Here is a 13,971-nt window from a genome sequence, read left to right on the forward strand (position 1 = left end):
ATTATTCTATAAACCACACTGTTACTGTAGCGTGTGGTATGTTGTCAGGGCTGGTGCAAGGATTTTTGCCACCCTAGGCAAAAGCTAATTTTGCTGCCCCCTTGACCACACCCTTTTACCTGCCCCTTTAAAAAAAAAAAAAAACACTTTCAGAAAAGTTTCTCCTGGGATTCAAACTCTCAACCTTTCACATCAGAGGCAAGGCATTTACCCACACAGCTATGAGAGCTGTATAGCTAGTTCCTTAAAAAATATATATATATAAGACTTTTGTAGATAACTTTGATACCTAGTGTACATCCATACACATGACAGCTGCCCCAGTACACTGTGTATGGATGTAGCAGAGCTGGGTGTGTTGGGGCAGCTGTCATGTGTAGGGATGTACACTAGGTATCAAAGTTACCTACAATAGAAGTCTTATAATTTTTTTTAAGTTACAGGCAATACAGCTTTCATAGCTGTGTGGGTAAATGCCCTGCCTCTGATGTGAAAGGACGTGAGTTCGAATCCCAGGAAAAACTTTTCTGAAAGACAGGCTAAATGAGATTTAAATACAACAGGGTCTTGTAGCCGCTCGCTCTGCCCGAAGTGACTGAACAAACTCATACTCGCAGCGCATCTGGCCGGCAACAGAAGGAGAATTCACAGACTGAACATAACCCTGTTCACGGGATTATAATAGAATTAGGTCATAACATACGGGGGTATCACAGTGAAACCGTTAATTCTAAAACATGACTTTTAATATTTTCAATTAAAATATTTTGACCCTTTAGATACATAAATAAACAATAAACAGAAATTAAAGCAAAAGCTACAGATCACTTGTTTCCAATGTGGCAGGAAGACAAATGAACAATCTATGGGGACAATCACCCTAGTGTTGCCCTAAAAAGTTAAGGCCCTGCCTATGAACGGAATGGCCGCCCCGATAGGGGCGATCCCGTGTCTCGTGCCTCCTATATCCCCCTGCAAGACCCTAATGCAGGTGGCGGGTGGACCTAGTCCTGATTGGAGGCTGTTACTGATCTACAGGTATACCAAAAACAAAAAAGGGTTGATTAAATTAGAGGAACACCCAAAACCCATATGATGGGAGTAGAAATAAGAAAGAGCAGTATATAGTTATGACTGTAGAAACGTCCCGACGCGTTTCGCCCAGTTGATGTTGGGCTCCTCAGGGGACCAAAAACCAAAGAAATACAGAGTGTCCAACACCACAGATAAATAATCAAAAAAAACAACACAGATAACACATATGTGACCACAATAAGTGTAGCTTAAACTTAAGGTCACCGATTACATCTAGATATATATATAGATATAAGACCCCTAGTCCTTGATATAGGATATTATTCTGGTCTTGGTTTATCAGGCTCCAGCTATATGAAGAGAAAGCAATATAGTGATGGCAATATTGATACAATCATCAGGTTATTACCTAATCATCATTATACGCCCTCCCACTTCGAGGGCGTATAGAAATCAACATGCTGTACAATAGACAATCAGTACACAATAGTCGCAACAATCTCTGTGGAGAAAATATATATATATATACTACAATAGAACCAAAGGTCTGAAGTGTCTAATCTCTGATAGTACAGAGATACTTGCGTATCCAAGTAGGTATGGTTACCAATACTGTTCAGTCACTATGGAGGATGTCCACACAGGTAGGAGACTGTAGGTGCTAAGGCTCAGATGTCCCGGCGTGACCGCTGTCTGGATGGAGACGCGGCCGCGACTAGAGAGACGCCAGCTGCGCTATTTAAGCCTAGCTTCCGGGTGTGACGTCAGATCACGTGATCGCATATTGCGGTCACGTGACCTATAGTGGCGTCCTGGATACCGGGCCCATAGTTTCCGGGTGTGACGTCAGATCACGTGATCGCAAGTTGCGGTCACGTGACCTATAGTGGCGTCCTGGATAGCGGGCCTATGTTATCTCTTATCCCCTCATCTAAGGCGGCTGCTCCGAGATCATGTAGTGATCGCCGTCTTTGGGTAATCAGATGTTTATATAGTGACGTACTGATGAACTAAAACATATATAGGGGTAGGTACCCAGACAAATTAGATATCGTGGCTGGGCTTAGGGCAAGTTATAATGTTACAAAATATAGGGCATATAGATGGCCAATTTAATCTTACTCACAGTATATAGTGAGCTAGTTCTTTTGTTTAAGAAGCCTGGAGCTGATTAGTTTGTCAGGTCAATAAGTAAATTAATTGAGTTATCGGATATTGATGGGTATAGAGAAAAATGGTCTCTATAGATTTAACTGGCGTAGTACCATTGGTATAACAGTTACCATTATTCAGATATATTGATGGTCAACTCATAAAAAGCACGCAAAGTCGATATGTTCATTAAGTCCAGATGGTGTAGTAGTGTTAAGCCTAAAGATCCATTTGGACTCTTTTTGTTTTAAGAGCTTGTCTATGTCCCCTTTTCTGGTTGTAGGTTTTAATACCTCGATTACCGCGAATCGAACTGCCTCAGCAGAACCAGCATGTTTAGTTAAAACATGGCGGGCAAGTGGTTTGTCACGTTTCTTGCGAATGTCCCCAATGTGTTCCAGGACCCTTATTTTGAAAGATCTTTTCGTCTTGCCTATATATTTAAGGCCACAGATACACGTGGCCATATAAATTACACCCATGGTGTTGCAATTGGCAAAGCCATAGACCCGGAATGTTCTATCCTCAGAGCTGTTTTGGAACGTATTACCTGGGGATAGAAAATTGCACGCTTTACATCTACCACATCTAAATGTGCCCATTTGTCTATTCATTAGCCATGTGTTTGATGTCGGGGGGTCAAAGTGGCTATGGACCAACGTATCCCCTATGCTGCGGCCTCGTCTAAAAGTGATGGACGGGTATTCAGGTAGGACTCCCGTCAGGTCTGAATCTGTTTTGATTAGGGACCAATATCGAGTAAGAATGTCACGGACCTGTTGGGATTCAGAATCATAGGTGCCAATTATTCGGATTGGCCCTGGGGTGCTCGTCATTTCCTTTTTAGATGTTTGTAGAAGGGAGGAACGATCCCTTGATTTGGCCCAATTCCAGGCCTCATAGAGACATTGATTTGGGTAGCCCCTTTCTTTAAAACGATGGAATAGTTTCATGGACTCCCTCATAAAAGTCTCCTGATCCGAACAGTTCCGTCGTACCCTTAAGAACTGTCCTTTAGGAATTCCCCTCTTGAGGGATCTGGGATGAAAACTTTCCCATCGAAGAAGGCTATTGGTTGAAGTCTTTTTTCTAAAGAGAGTAGTTTTGATATAATTATCAATATCTCGGTCAAGGGTTACGTCTAGGAAAGTTATTTGGTCATGATGAATTTCTGACGTAAAATAGAGCCCTATCTGGTTGGAATTCAGTATGTCCATAAATGAATGAAATTGTTGTTTCGTTCCAGACCATAGAAGCAGAATGTCGTCAATGAATCTGGACCAAAGAGATATGAATTTGGTCCACTCATTCATGGTTTCGGAGAAGACGATCACGTCTTCCCACCAGCCCAGGAGTAGATTAGCATATGTCGGCGCACAAGGGCTGCCCATAGCGGTACCCCTGAGCTGGTGGTAAAGGCGATCCTCAAACACAAAATAGTTGTGTGTGAGAACGAACTTCAATAGTTCCAAAACAAAATTGTTATGATGAGTCATGTTGGTGGACCGGGTGTCTAGAAAATATTTTGCCGCTGTTAGGCCCTTATTATGGGGGATTGATGTGTAGAGTGCTTCTACATCGATCGAAGCGAACCAGGTGTTGGGCTCCAGGCTCACGCCCTCTAGTCTCTTTAGTAGATCGGTAGTGTCACGGAGATGAGACGGTAGAGCAGATACAAAAGGACGTAAAATGTGATCAATGTAGGTACCTACATGTTGGGTAAGGTTGTCAATACCAGAGACAATAGGACGTCCTTTCAACGGATTAGTTCCTTTATGGATTTTCGGCAATCCATAAAAGGTCGCTATCTTTGGATTAGTTGGTAGCAAAAATTCAAGTTCTTTTTTATCAATGCATTTATTTAGGTAGCCCCATTGTACAATTTCAGTTAATTCAACAAGATAAGTTGATGTGGGATCCCCTCTTAGAATCTCGTAACTATTGGTGTCTGAAAGGAGAATTCGACACATATCTCTATATTGTAGAAGAGAGAGAATAACGATATTACCCCCCTTGTCAGATGGTTTAACCACAATATTTTTGTTTTTATTCAGGTTTTGTAGGGCTATCATTTCAGAGTGGGTATAATTTTTGTATGAATTCTGTTCCTCAAGTTTTTCCAAGTCCCGTGTTACTGATTTAAGAAAAATCTCAATATTGGCATCGTTGAGGGTTCTTGGTGGCATTTTGGTGCTTCTATTTTTTAGGGATGTAAATGGGCCTTGTCCTATGGGGCGTTCGTTCTCATCCAGTAGGTTAGTGAGGTCATTCAGGCTATCTAGATCTTCGCTCTCAATGCCTAATTCTAGACATCTTTTTTTATCTGTCGTGGCGAAGATTTTATGCCAGCGAAGTTTTCTGGTGAAAAGATTGATATCCTTAATCCAGTCGAAGCAGTTAAAACGCGTAGTTGGAACAAAAGTTAAACCCTTTCTCAGGATTGAAATTTCTTCTTTAGATAAGGTGATATCTGAAAGATTAATGATCAACATATCGGGTGAGGTGGAATTTATTTCTTGTGTTGGGGTAGAGGACGGTCCCTCAATCCGTAGTTGTTTCCTCGTGGTGGGTCTAAAAAAGGGAGGGAATTGGAGGCTGATGTGGCAGAGTAGGTAGAGGGTCCCAATGTAGAGCCGTCTGAGGTGTATTCCTGTATTCTGTCGTTTCGTATTTTGTCGCCACTCCCTCCCATATTTTGTGGCTCCCATTGTCTAGAGTATTGTGTGTTGGTAGATTGTTCCCCTCTCCACGCAGATCTTGGTCCCAAATATCTGTTACGCCCCCTAGTGCGACCTCTCCCCCTCCAGTGTGTTCTAGGGTAAGTGTAGGTTGAACGATATGTAGTCGATTCTGGGTCCGAGCTCTCTGCTTCTGAGACGGACGTATCAGTGTTAGAACCCCTCTGGTCTGTTCTTGTATTTATATATGCTGTACTATTCCTGAACTCTGTGAGGTCTTTGGTAAACTGTCGATGTTTTCTCTCTACCAAGGTATTTCTGAACTTTTCGATGTTATTTTGAAGTTCGAGTTCTTTTTTAGGGAATTCTGAATTGTCTTGGAATTTAAGGGCTAATTCGGTTAGGTTTTGTTTACGTTTTTCTAGTTGTTCTATATTGACTTTTTCTTGGTCTAGCAGTAGGCGCATAAATCTAATTGAACTTGCAGTGGCCTCAGTTTCCCATTTCACCAATAGCTCGGGGTTACTGACACGTGCAGCCGGACGTATAAAGATTCGTAGACCCCTAGGTACGATTGAGTTTTTTATATAGTTATCTAGGGATTGAATTTCCCACCAGGTTTTGATATAATCTTTGTGGGTCTCATATAGATCTTTAAAGGTAGTTTTAATGGAAGGTGTTGTTATAGAGGGTAGACTAAGTTCTTTATCTGAAAATATCTCAGTAGCTTCTAATAACCATCTATCCTCATTACTTTGCGTGCTGAGAAAGCCAGCCATCACAGGTTAACTATTGATAACGATATAAACTATAATCAATTTGAGTATACAAGGAATTCACAGACTGAACATAACCCTGTTCACGGGATTATAATAGAATTAGGTCATAACATACGGGGGTATCACAGTGAAACCATTAATTCTAAAACATGACTTTTAATATTTTCAATTAAAATATTTTGACCCTTTAGATACATAAATAAACAATAAACAGAAATTAAAGCAAAAGCTACAGATCACTTGTTTCCAATGTGGCAGGAAGACAAATGAACAATCTATGGGGACAATCACCCTAGTGTTGCCCTAAAATGTTAAGGCCCTGCCTATGAACGGAATGGCCGCCCCGATAGGGGCGATCCCGTGTCTCGTGCCTCCTATATCCCCCTGCAAGACCCTAATGCAGGTGGCGGGTGGACCTAGTCCTGATTGGAGGCTGTTACTGATCTACAGGTATACCAAAAACAAAAAAGGGTTGATTAAATTAGAGGAACACCCAAAACCCATATGATGGGAGTAGAAATAAGAAAGAGCAGTATATAGTTATGACTGTAGAAACGTCCCGACGCGTTTCGCCCAGTTGATGTTGGGCTCCTCAGGGGACCAAAAACCAAAGAAATACAGAGTGTCCAACACCACAGATAAATAATCAAAAAAACAACACAGATAACACATATGTGACCACAATAAGTGTAGCTTAAACTTAAGGTCACCGATTACATCTAGATATATATATAGATATAAGACCCCTAGTCCTTGATATAGGATATTATTCTGGTCTTGGTTTATCAGGCTCCAGCTATATGAAGAGAAAGCAATATAGTGATGGCAGGTAATACGTTCCAAAACAGCTCTGAGGATAGAACATTCCGGGTCTATGGCTTTGCCAATTGCAACACCATGGGTGTAATTTATATGGCCACGTGTATCTGTGGCCTTAAATATATAGGCAAGACGAAAAGATCTTTCAAAATAAGGGTCCTGGAACACATTGGGGACATTCGCAAGAAACGTGACAAACCACTTGCCCGCCATGTTTTAACTAAACATGCTGGTTCTGCTGAGGCAGTTCGATTCGCGGTAATCGAGGTATTAAAACCTACAACCAGAAAAGGGGACATAGACAAGCTCTTAAAACAAAAAGAGTCCAAATGGATCTTTAGGCTTAACACTACTACACCATCTGGACTTAATGAACATATCGACTTTGCGTGCTTTTTATGAGTTGACCATCAATATATCTGAATAATGGTAACTGTTATACCAATGGTACTACGCCAGTTAAATCTATAGAGACCATTTTTCTCTATACCCATCAATATCCGATAACTCAATTAATTTACTTATTGACCTGACAAACTAATCAGCTCCAGGCTTCTTAAACAAAAGAACTAGCTCACTATATACTGTGAGTAAGATTAAATTGGCCATCTATATGCCCTATATTTTGTAACATTATAACTTGCCCTAAGCCCAGCCACGATATCTAATTTGTCTGGATACCTACCCCTATATATGTTTTAGTTCATCAGTACGTCACTATAGAAACATCTGACTACCCAAAGACGGCGATCACTACATGATCTCGGAGCAGCCGCCTTAGATGAGGGGCTAAGAGATAACATAGGCCCGCTATCCAGGACGCCACTATAGGTCACGTGACCGCAACATGCGATCACGTGATCTGACGTCACACCCGGAAACTATGGGCCCGGTATCCAGGACGCCACTATAGGTCACGTGACCGCAATATGCGATCACGTGATCTGACGTCACACCCGGAAGCTAGGCTTAAATAGCGCAGCTGGCGTCTCTCTAGTCGCGGCCGCGTCTCCATCCAGACAGCGGTCACGCCGGGACATCTGAGCCTTAGCACCCACAGTCTCCTACCTGTGTGGACATCCTCCATAGTGACTGAACAGTATTGGTAACCATACCTACGTGGATACGCAAGTATCTCTGTACTACCAGAGATTAGACACTTCAGACCTTTGGTTCTATTGTAGTATATATATATATATTTTCTCCACAGAGATTGTTGCGGCTATTGTGTACTGATTATCTACTGTACAGCATGTTGATTTCTATATGCCTTCGAAGTGGGAGGGCGTACAATGATGATTTGGTAATAACCTGATGATTGTATCAATATTGCCATCACTATATTGCTTTCTCTTCATATAGCTGGAGCCTGATAAACCAAGACCAGAATAATATCCTATATCAAGGACTAGGGGTCTTATATCTATATATATATCTAGATGTAATCGGTGACCTTAAGTTTAAGCTACACTTATTGTGGTCACATATGTGTTATCTGTGTTGTTTTTTTGATTATTTATCTGTGGTGTTGGACACTCTGTATTTCTTTGGTTTTTGGTCCCCTGAGGAGCCCAACATCAACTGGGCGAAACGCGTCGGGACGTTTCTACAGTCATAACTATATACTGCTCTTTCTTATTTCTACTCCCATCATATGGGTTTTGGGTGTTCCTCTAATTTAATCAACCCTTTTTTGTTTTTGGTATACCTGTAGATCAGTAACAGCCTCCAATCAGGACTAGGTCCACCCGCCACCTGCATTAGGGTCCTGCAGGGGGATATAGGAGGCACGAGACACGGGATCGCCCCTATCGGGGCGGCCATTCCGTTCATAGGCAGGGCCTTAACATTTTAGGGCAACACTAGGGTGATTGTCCCCATAGATTGTTCATTTGTCTTCCTGCCACATTGGAAACAAGTGATCTGTAGCTTTTGCTTTAATTTCTGTTTATTGTTTATTTATGTATCTAAAGGGTCAAAATATTTTAATTGAAAATATTAAAAGTCATGTTTTAGAATTAACGGTTTCACTGTGATACGGCAACAGAAGGAGTCAAGGAGATGATGTCAGATGGATCACAAATAGGGGGCGGGGTGCAGGCGGCGGTCAGGCGTTACTGATTCAGACTCCAGAGTGTCGGCGCTCCCAGGCTGAGTGTGCTCTACGCCATGGCCTACTCTGCTTATGGGTGGCGCCGGCCCTGTATGTTTTATTATGTGTGTAAAGGAACCTTCTTTGTCTTTTATTTCATAAACTGGTTTGGTGGTAGTTTTCTGCAGCTCCTGTGTCTTTTACATAGGAAGAATCCCTGTTATTTCCCCAACTTTAGTGTTTTTAGGTATTGTATTTTTTATAGTGGGTGCTATCATGTTCCCAATACTAGTGGCCTTTCTAAAAATGAAACAGGGTCTTTTCGGGATATGTCCACCTATAGTTTTATCTTGTCACAGGATGTCCCAGTGATTTTATCCTATCATAAGGAGGCATTAAAACTGCTTTGGGACATTAAAACATACAAAAAACTAAAACAGGACCCCGCTGCAACCTTCAAAAAAGAACTACAGGAATTAATAAAAAAAGATAAAAATACTAAAATCCTGAATAAAAATGAAATAGCCTTTATCACCAATTTACATCCCTCGATTGCTTTATTCTACTATCTTCCAAAGATGCACAAATCCCTCTCACAGCCTCCGGGGAGACCCAGAGTATCAGGGATTGACTGCTTGACCAGCAATTTGTCTAAATATGTGGACCACCACCTCCAACCCTGTGTACGGTGCACACCGGCTTACCTAAAGGATACCAAGCACCTCATGCAAATTTTGGAAACAATAGAATGGGATCCGGAATACATAATAGGGACACGTTACGTTAAATCATTATATACAGTTATTGAGAGCCAGAAGGGCTGCGATGCTGCAAAGTTCTTTTTACAAAGGTCAGGTTTTTATCCAACAGACCAAGTTGATTTTATTGGGGAATGTATTTTATTTATACTTTTAAAAAAAATCCTTTTTATACGAGAAAGAAGATTATTTACAGACATGGGGTACCGCGATAGAGACGAAATTCGCACCGAGCTTCACTAATTTATATGTCGCCAAATGGGAGGAATCAACAGTTGTCCTATGGAGGCGCTTTATCGATGATGTCATTTTTATGTGGAAAGGGGAGGGGGGGGGGTGAATTTCCTGGATCTAACCATGTTTATAGAAGACGGTAAATTACACACTAAAACATACAGTAAACCAGGGGTGCACAACCTGCGGCCCCCAGAGCCAAGGTTTGTGGCCCCTGTCCTCCTGGACAGAAACACAGCTGATTGTGCGACCAGCTATGTTTCTGCCCTCCGCGCCGCGCTATGCAGCATTACAGCTCCTGCTCCCGCACTGTAGCAGTAGCAGGATGGGTCCCCGGCTTTCAGAGACAGCGAGGGAGCTGAGAAGAAGGCAGAAGTGTATCAGCGCGTCTGCCTTCTCCTCACAGAGGTGAGCGGCGCGCTGTGCAGTTTAGACCTGGCGATCACGTGATCGGGGCAGAGGAGTGCGGAGCCTGATCAGCTCTGCCTTATACAAAGCCGCGCCAGGAGGTTGGTTTTCCCTGTAGCAGTAGCAGGATGGGTCCCCGGCTTTCAGAGACAGCGAGGGAGCTGAGAAGAAGGCAGAAGTGTATCAGCGCGTCTGCCTTCTCCTCACAGAGGTGAGCGGCGCGCTGTGCAGTTTAGACCTGGCGATCACGTGATCGGGGCAGAGGAGTGCGGAGCCTGATCAGCTCTGCCTTATACAAAGCCTCGCCAGGAGGTTGGTTTTCCCTGTAGCAGTAGCAGGATGGGTCCCCGGCTTTCAGAGACAGCGAGGGAGCTGAGAAGAAGGCAGAAGTGTATCAGCGCGTCTGCCTTCTCCTCACAGAGGTGAGCGGCGCGCTGTGCAGTTTAGACCTGGCGATCACGTGATCGGGGCAGAGGAGTACGGAGCCCGATCAGCTCCGTGTGCTAAATCACAAAAAAAGTGACTGGTCATTAAGGCCATTTTAGGCATGATCATTAAAGGGTTAACCAATAAGTGGTTCCCGGCTAGTAAGGCCTCATTCACACGACCGCACCTTTTCTTTTGGTCCGCAGGACACCAGCCATGTGTGTTCTGCATTTAGCTTTTGCGGCCCCGTTGAAGTGAATGGGTCCACATCCAAGCCACATAAAAACATGCGGCCCAGACGCGGACTAGAACAATGGCCGTGTGCATGAGCCAGCAGGGAAAGTGCTTACTGGTTATTGCAGGGACCTACAGAATATCTGGGGTGCAGAAGGCGCTAATAACCAGTGAGCTCCGTCCTCTGCAGTGAAGTAAAGCGCTCACTTGTGAATAGGATATTTGTAGAGAAAACCACGCACACTCTTGAGAGTTTAGATATGCCAGGTGGGTTTATTGTGAATCCTACACTCCAACATGTGAAGTAGGTGCCAGCAACATTTGCAACAATTAACAAGAAAATAATTGTATCCTCCTTGTATCCTCTGCCGTGTAGCCGCCCCGTTCTCCGTACCTCAGCCTGCGATCTATTGATAAAGGTCCCATATGAACGAAACGTCTTAAAACATTGCAGCGCAGGATGAAAGATGTACAATTATCGTCAGTACATCGCGCCTTTTTTTTGCGGCCCCTTGAAATAGTGACAATGTGGCCCCCAGACCAAAAAAGGTTGTGCACCCCTGCAGTAAACCAATACTAACAGCTTTATTGCCATGAATAATAATAATCTTTATTTATATAGTGCCAACATATTCCGCAGCGCCTTACAATTCAGGGGCAGATTCCCTAGGCAGGCATCTTAAGAAGTCTAGTTAACAAACATTGGGACATCCTGCAACAAGGTAAAACTATAGGTGGACATTAGAGATGAGCAAATTTTTCTAAAATTCGATTCGCCAAATTTTTGGGAAAAAATTCGGTTAGATCAGAAATTCGTTAAAAAACGGCTATTTCCTGGCTGCAGAGAGCCTTTATAGCGGTGTAGAGCACTGTGCCTGTATAGCGGTGTAGAACACTGTGCCTGTATAGCGGTGTAGAGCACTGTGCCTGTATAGCGGTGTAGAACACTTTGCCTGTATAGCGGTGTAGAACACTGTGCCTGTATAGCGGTGTAGAACACTGTGCCTGTATAGCGGTGTAGAACACTGTGCCTGTATAGCGGTGTAGAACACTGTGCCTGTATAGCGGTGTAGAACACTGTGCCTGTATAGCGGTGTAGAACACTGTGCCTGTATAGCGGTGTAGAACACTGTGCCTGTATAGCGGTGTAGAGCACTGTGCCTGTACAGCGGTGTAGAGCACTGTGCCTGTATAGCGGTGTAGAGCACCTGTATAGCGGTGTAGAGCACTGTGCCTGTATAGCGGTGTAGAGCACTGTGCCTGTATAGCGGTGTAGAACACTGTGCCTGTATAGCGGTGTAGAACACTGTGCCTGTATAGCGGTGTAGAACACTGTGCCTGTATAGTGGTGTAGAGCACTGCGCCTGTATAGCGGTGTAGAACACTGTGCCTGTATAGTGGTGTAGAGCACTGCGCCTGTATAGTGGTGTAGAACACTGTGCCTGTATAGCGGTGTAGAACACTGTGCCTGTATAGCGGTGTAGACCACTGTGCCTTGCAGTAACACGCATAGGGAGTCTGCTGTGGTAGTGAAATAATACTGTGAGTCAGTATGACATGCAGGCGTCGCTCTTAAAATCACTGCACACTTCACTTATTTGGGCAGTCACGGGGCCAAAACTGACCCAAAAACTCAATTATGAACTCAGCCTTACAGGTCAATGTTAGCGCCAAGAAGAAACGCACTCCTTTTACACTGTCGTCAGCTCCATGCTTATTGCCATCACTGACCCATCCTTCTCACAGGCTGTTTGAATTAGCGTGGCGTGTATAGCGGAGTCTGCTCTACCTGCTGACAGAAGGGCGCTGACACAGAGTGATGCAACAGATTGTGGTCCGCTCACCCAGAGCAGTCAGTGTTTTTATTGGTTCTGCTCTGCTTGAATTTTAGATGCCCGTGAACGACATAGAGACAGGTTTAGAGTTAGGTTCCCATCTGAAATGAGGTCACCTTGCTGTGGTGGATGGGCCCAGATATATTTTAATCAAAATATATTTCCTACGCCCCTCGTATTTTTCATTGATATTGACAGATATCAGTGCATAGAATACTGCTGTGCCATGCCTTGCTTCCCTGGTATAGGATTTAAAATACATTGGCCTGATATTACTTTCCTGCCAAAAGCACTTTTCTGTAAAGGTTTGCATTACTGCCTTGCCTTTTTTCTGATTTGTGCCAAATTCTGACACAAATTGTAAAAAAACAAACTAAATATAAGAAGGTTCCCCCCCACCCCCTTATTTGGCTTTTGGCATAGCCTAAAACAGAATTTGCCCATTTTGATCTAATGATGACGTTGTTTCCACGGCTTTCAAGCTACCTATGGTCTTCCCTGAGGCTCTGTGGTGTCATATCATAAAAATTATCCCTAAAATAATTCCACCTAGCAAAAAAAAGGCACTTTAAGGATATTGCTTTTTTCAGATTTTTCCTTCCTAATACCTACTTTCAAACTTAGTAGATTACTGTTCATATATTGTGTAATAATATACAGCGCAAGGTATTCATCTACAGCAGGGGTGCCACCACATTTTCGGGTTGGGGGCCACATTGTGAGACTGAACCAACGACAAGGGCCAAAAATAAAATTTGAAGGGGTTTTAACAACTGAAATACTGTATTTATAGCATACTGAACATACAGTATATACCATTAAAGTCTAGTTACAGTTCCAGGACTCCCATCTAATGGAAGAATACATGAAAAATACATATCCGTTACAAAATGGTTAAGGGCTCGAGGTTGTGCACCCCTGATCTAGAAATATAGCGAAGAAAAAAAAAAAATCATACTGAAAGATAGATTAGGGAACTTGTCAGAAGACCTATGCTACCCCGACCATGGGCAGCATAGACTCCCTCATTCCAATTACTTAGGTTTTACTCTGAAATGCTGCCATACAAAAATAGAATTGTCTGGTAGATGGCTCCTGTGTGGCTTCTCCATGCTTGGGTCGGCCTCATTGATAGGTGTCTTCCCATTTGACGGACCTGTCAGTAAAATGCATTAGGTGGGAAGAAGTCGGATGAAAGCCGCCCCACTGACACTTTTTCCCGTACCTGGTTCTTTGCCTGGCAGCATTCCAGAGTAAAATCTAATGTAATGAAGATCCTGTTTCTTGTTGCTCATGGTTAGCAGGCTAGGCACACTGAGAAGTTGTGGTGGCGGTCCTTTTTGGTTTCTGCACATGGCCCGTTTTAGCAGCATAAAGGCTTTGGAACAGAGGACCATTACAGTAAAAGTTGTCCATCTACACTCTGTATGTGAAGCAATGGTTGCCTTTCTTGCATTACCCTAGAATATCCCCTTTGGTGAAAAATCTGTCCCATATACAGAATATCTAAGATGACCCACA

This window comes from Bufo gargarizans, chromosome 1 (genome assembly GCF_014858855.1).
Source record: "Bufo gargarizans isolate SCDJY-AF-19 chromosome 1, ASM1485885v1, whole genome shotgun sequence".
Classification (NCBI taxonomy): domain Eukaryota; kingdom Metazoa; phylum Chordata; class Amphibia; order Anura; family Bufonidae; genus Bufo; species Bufo gargarizans.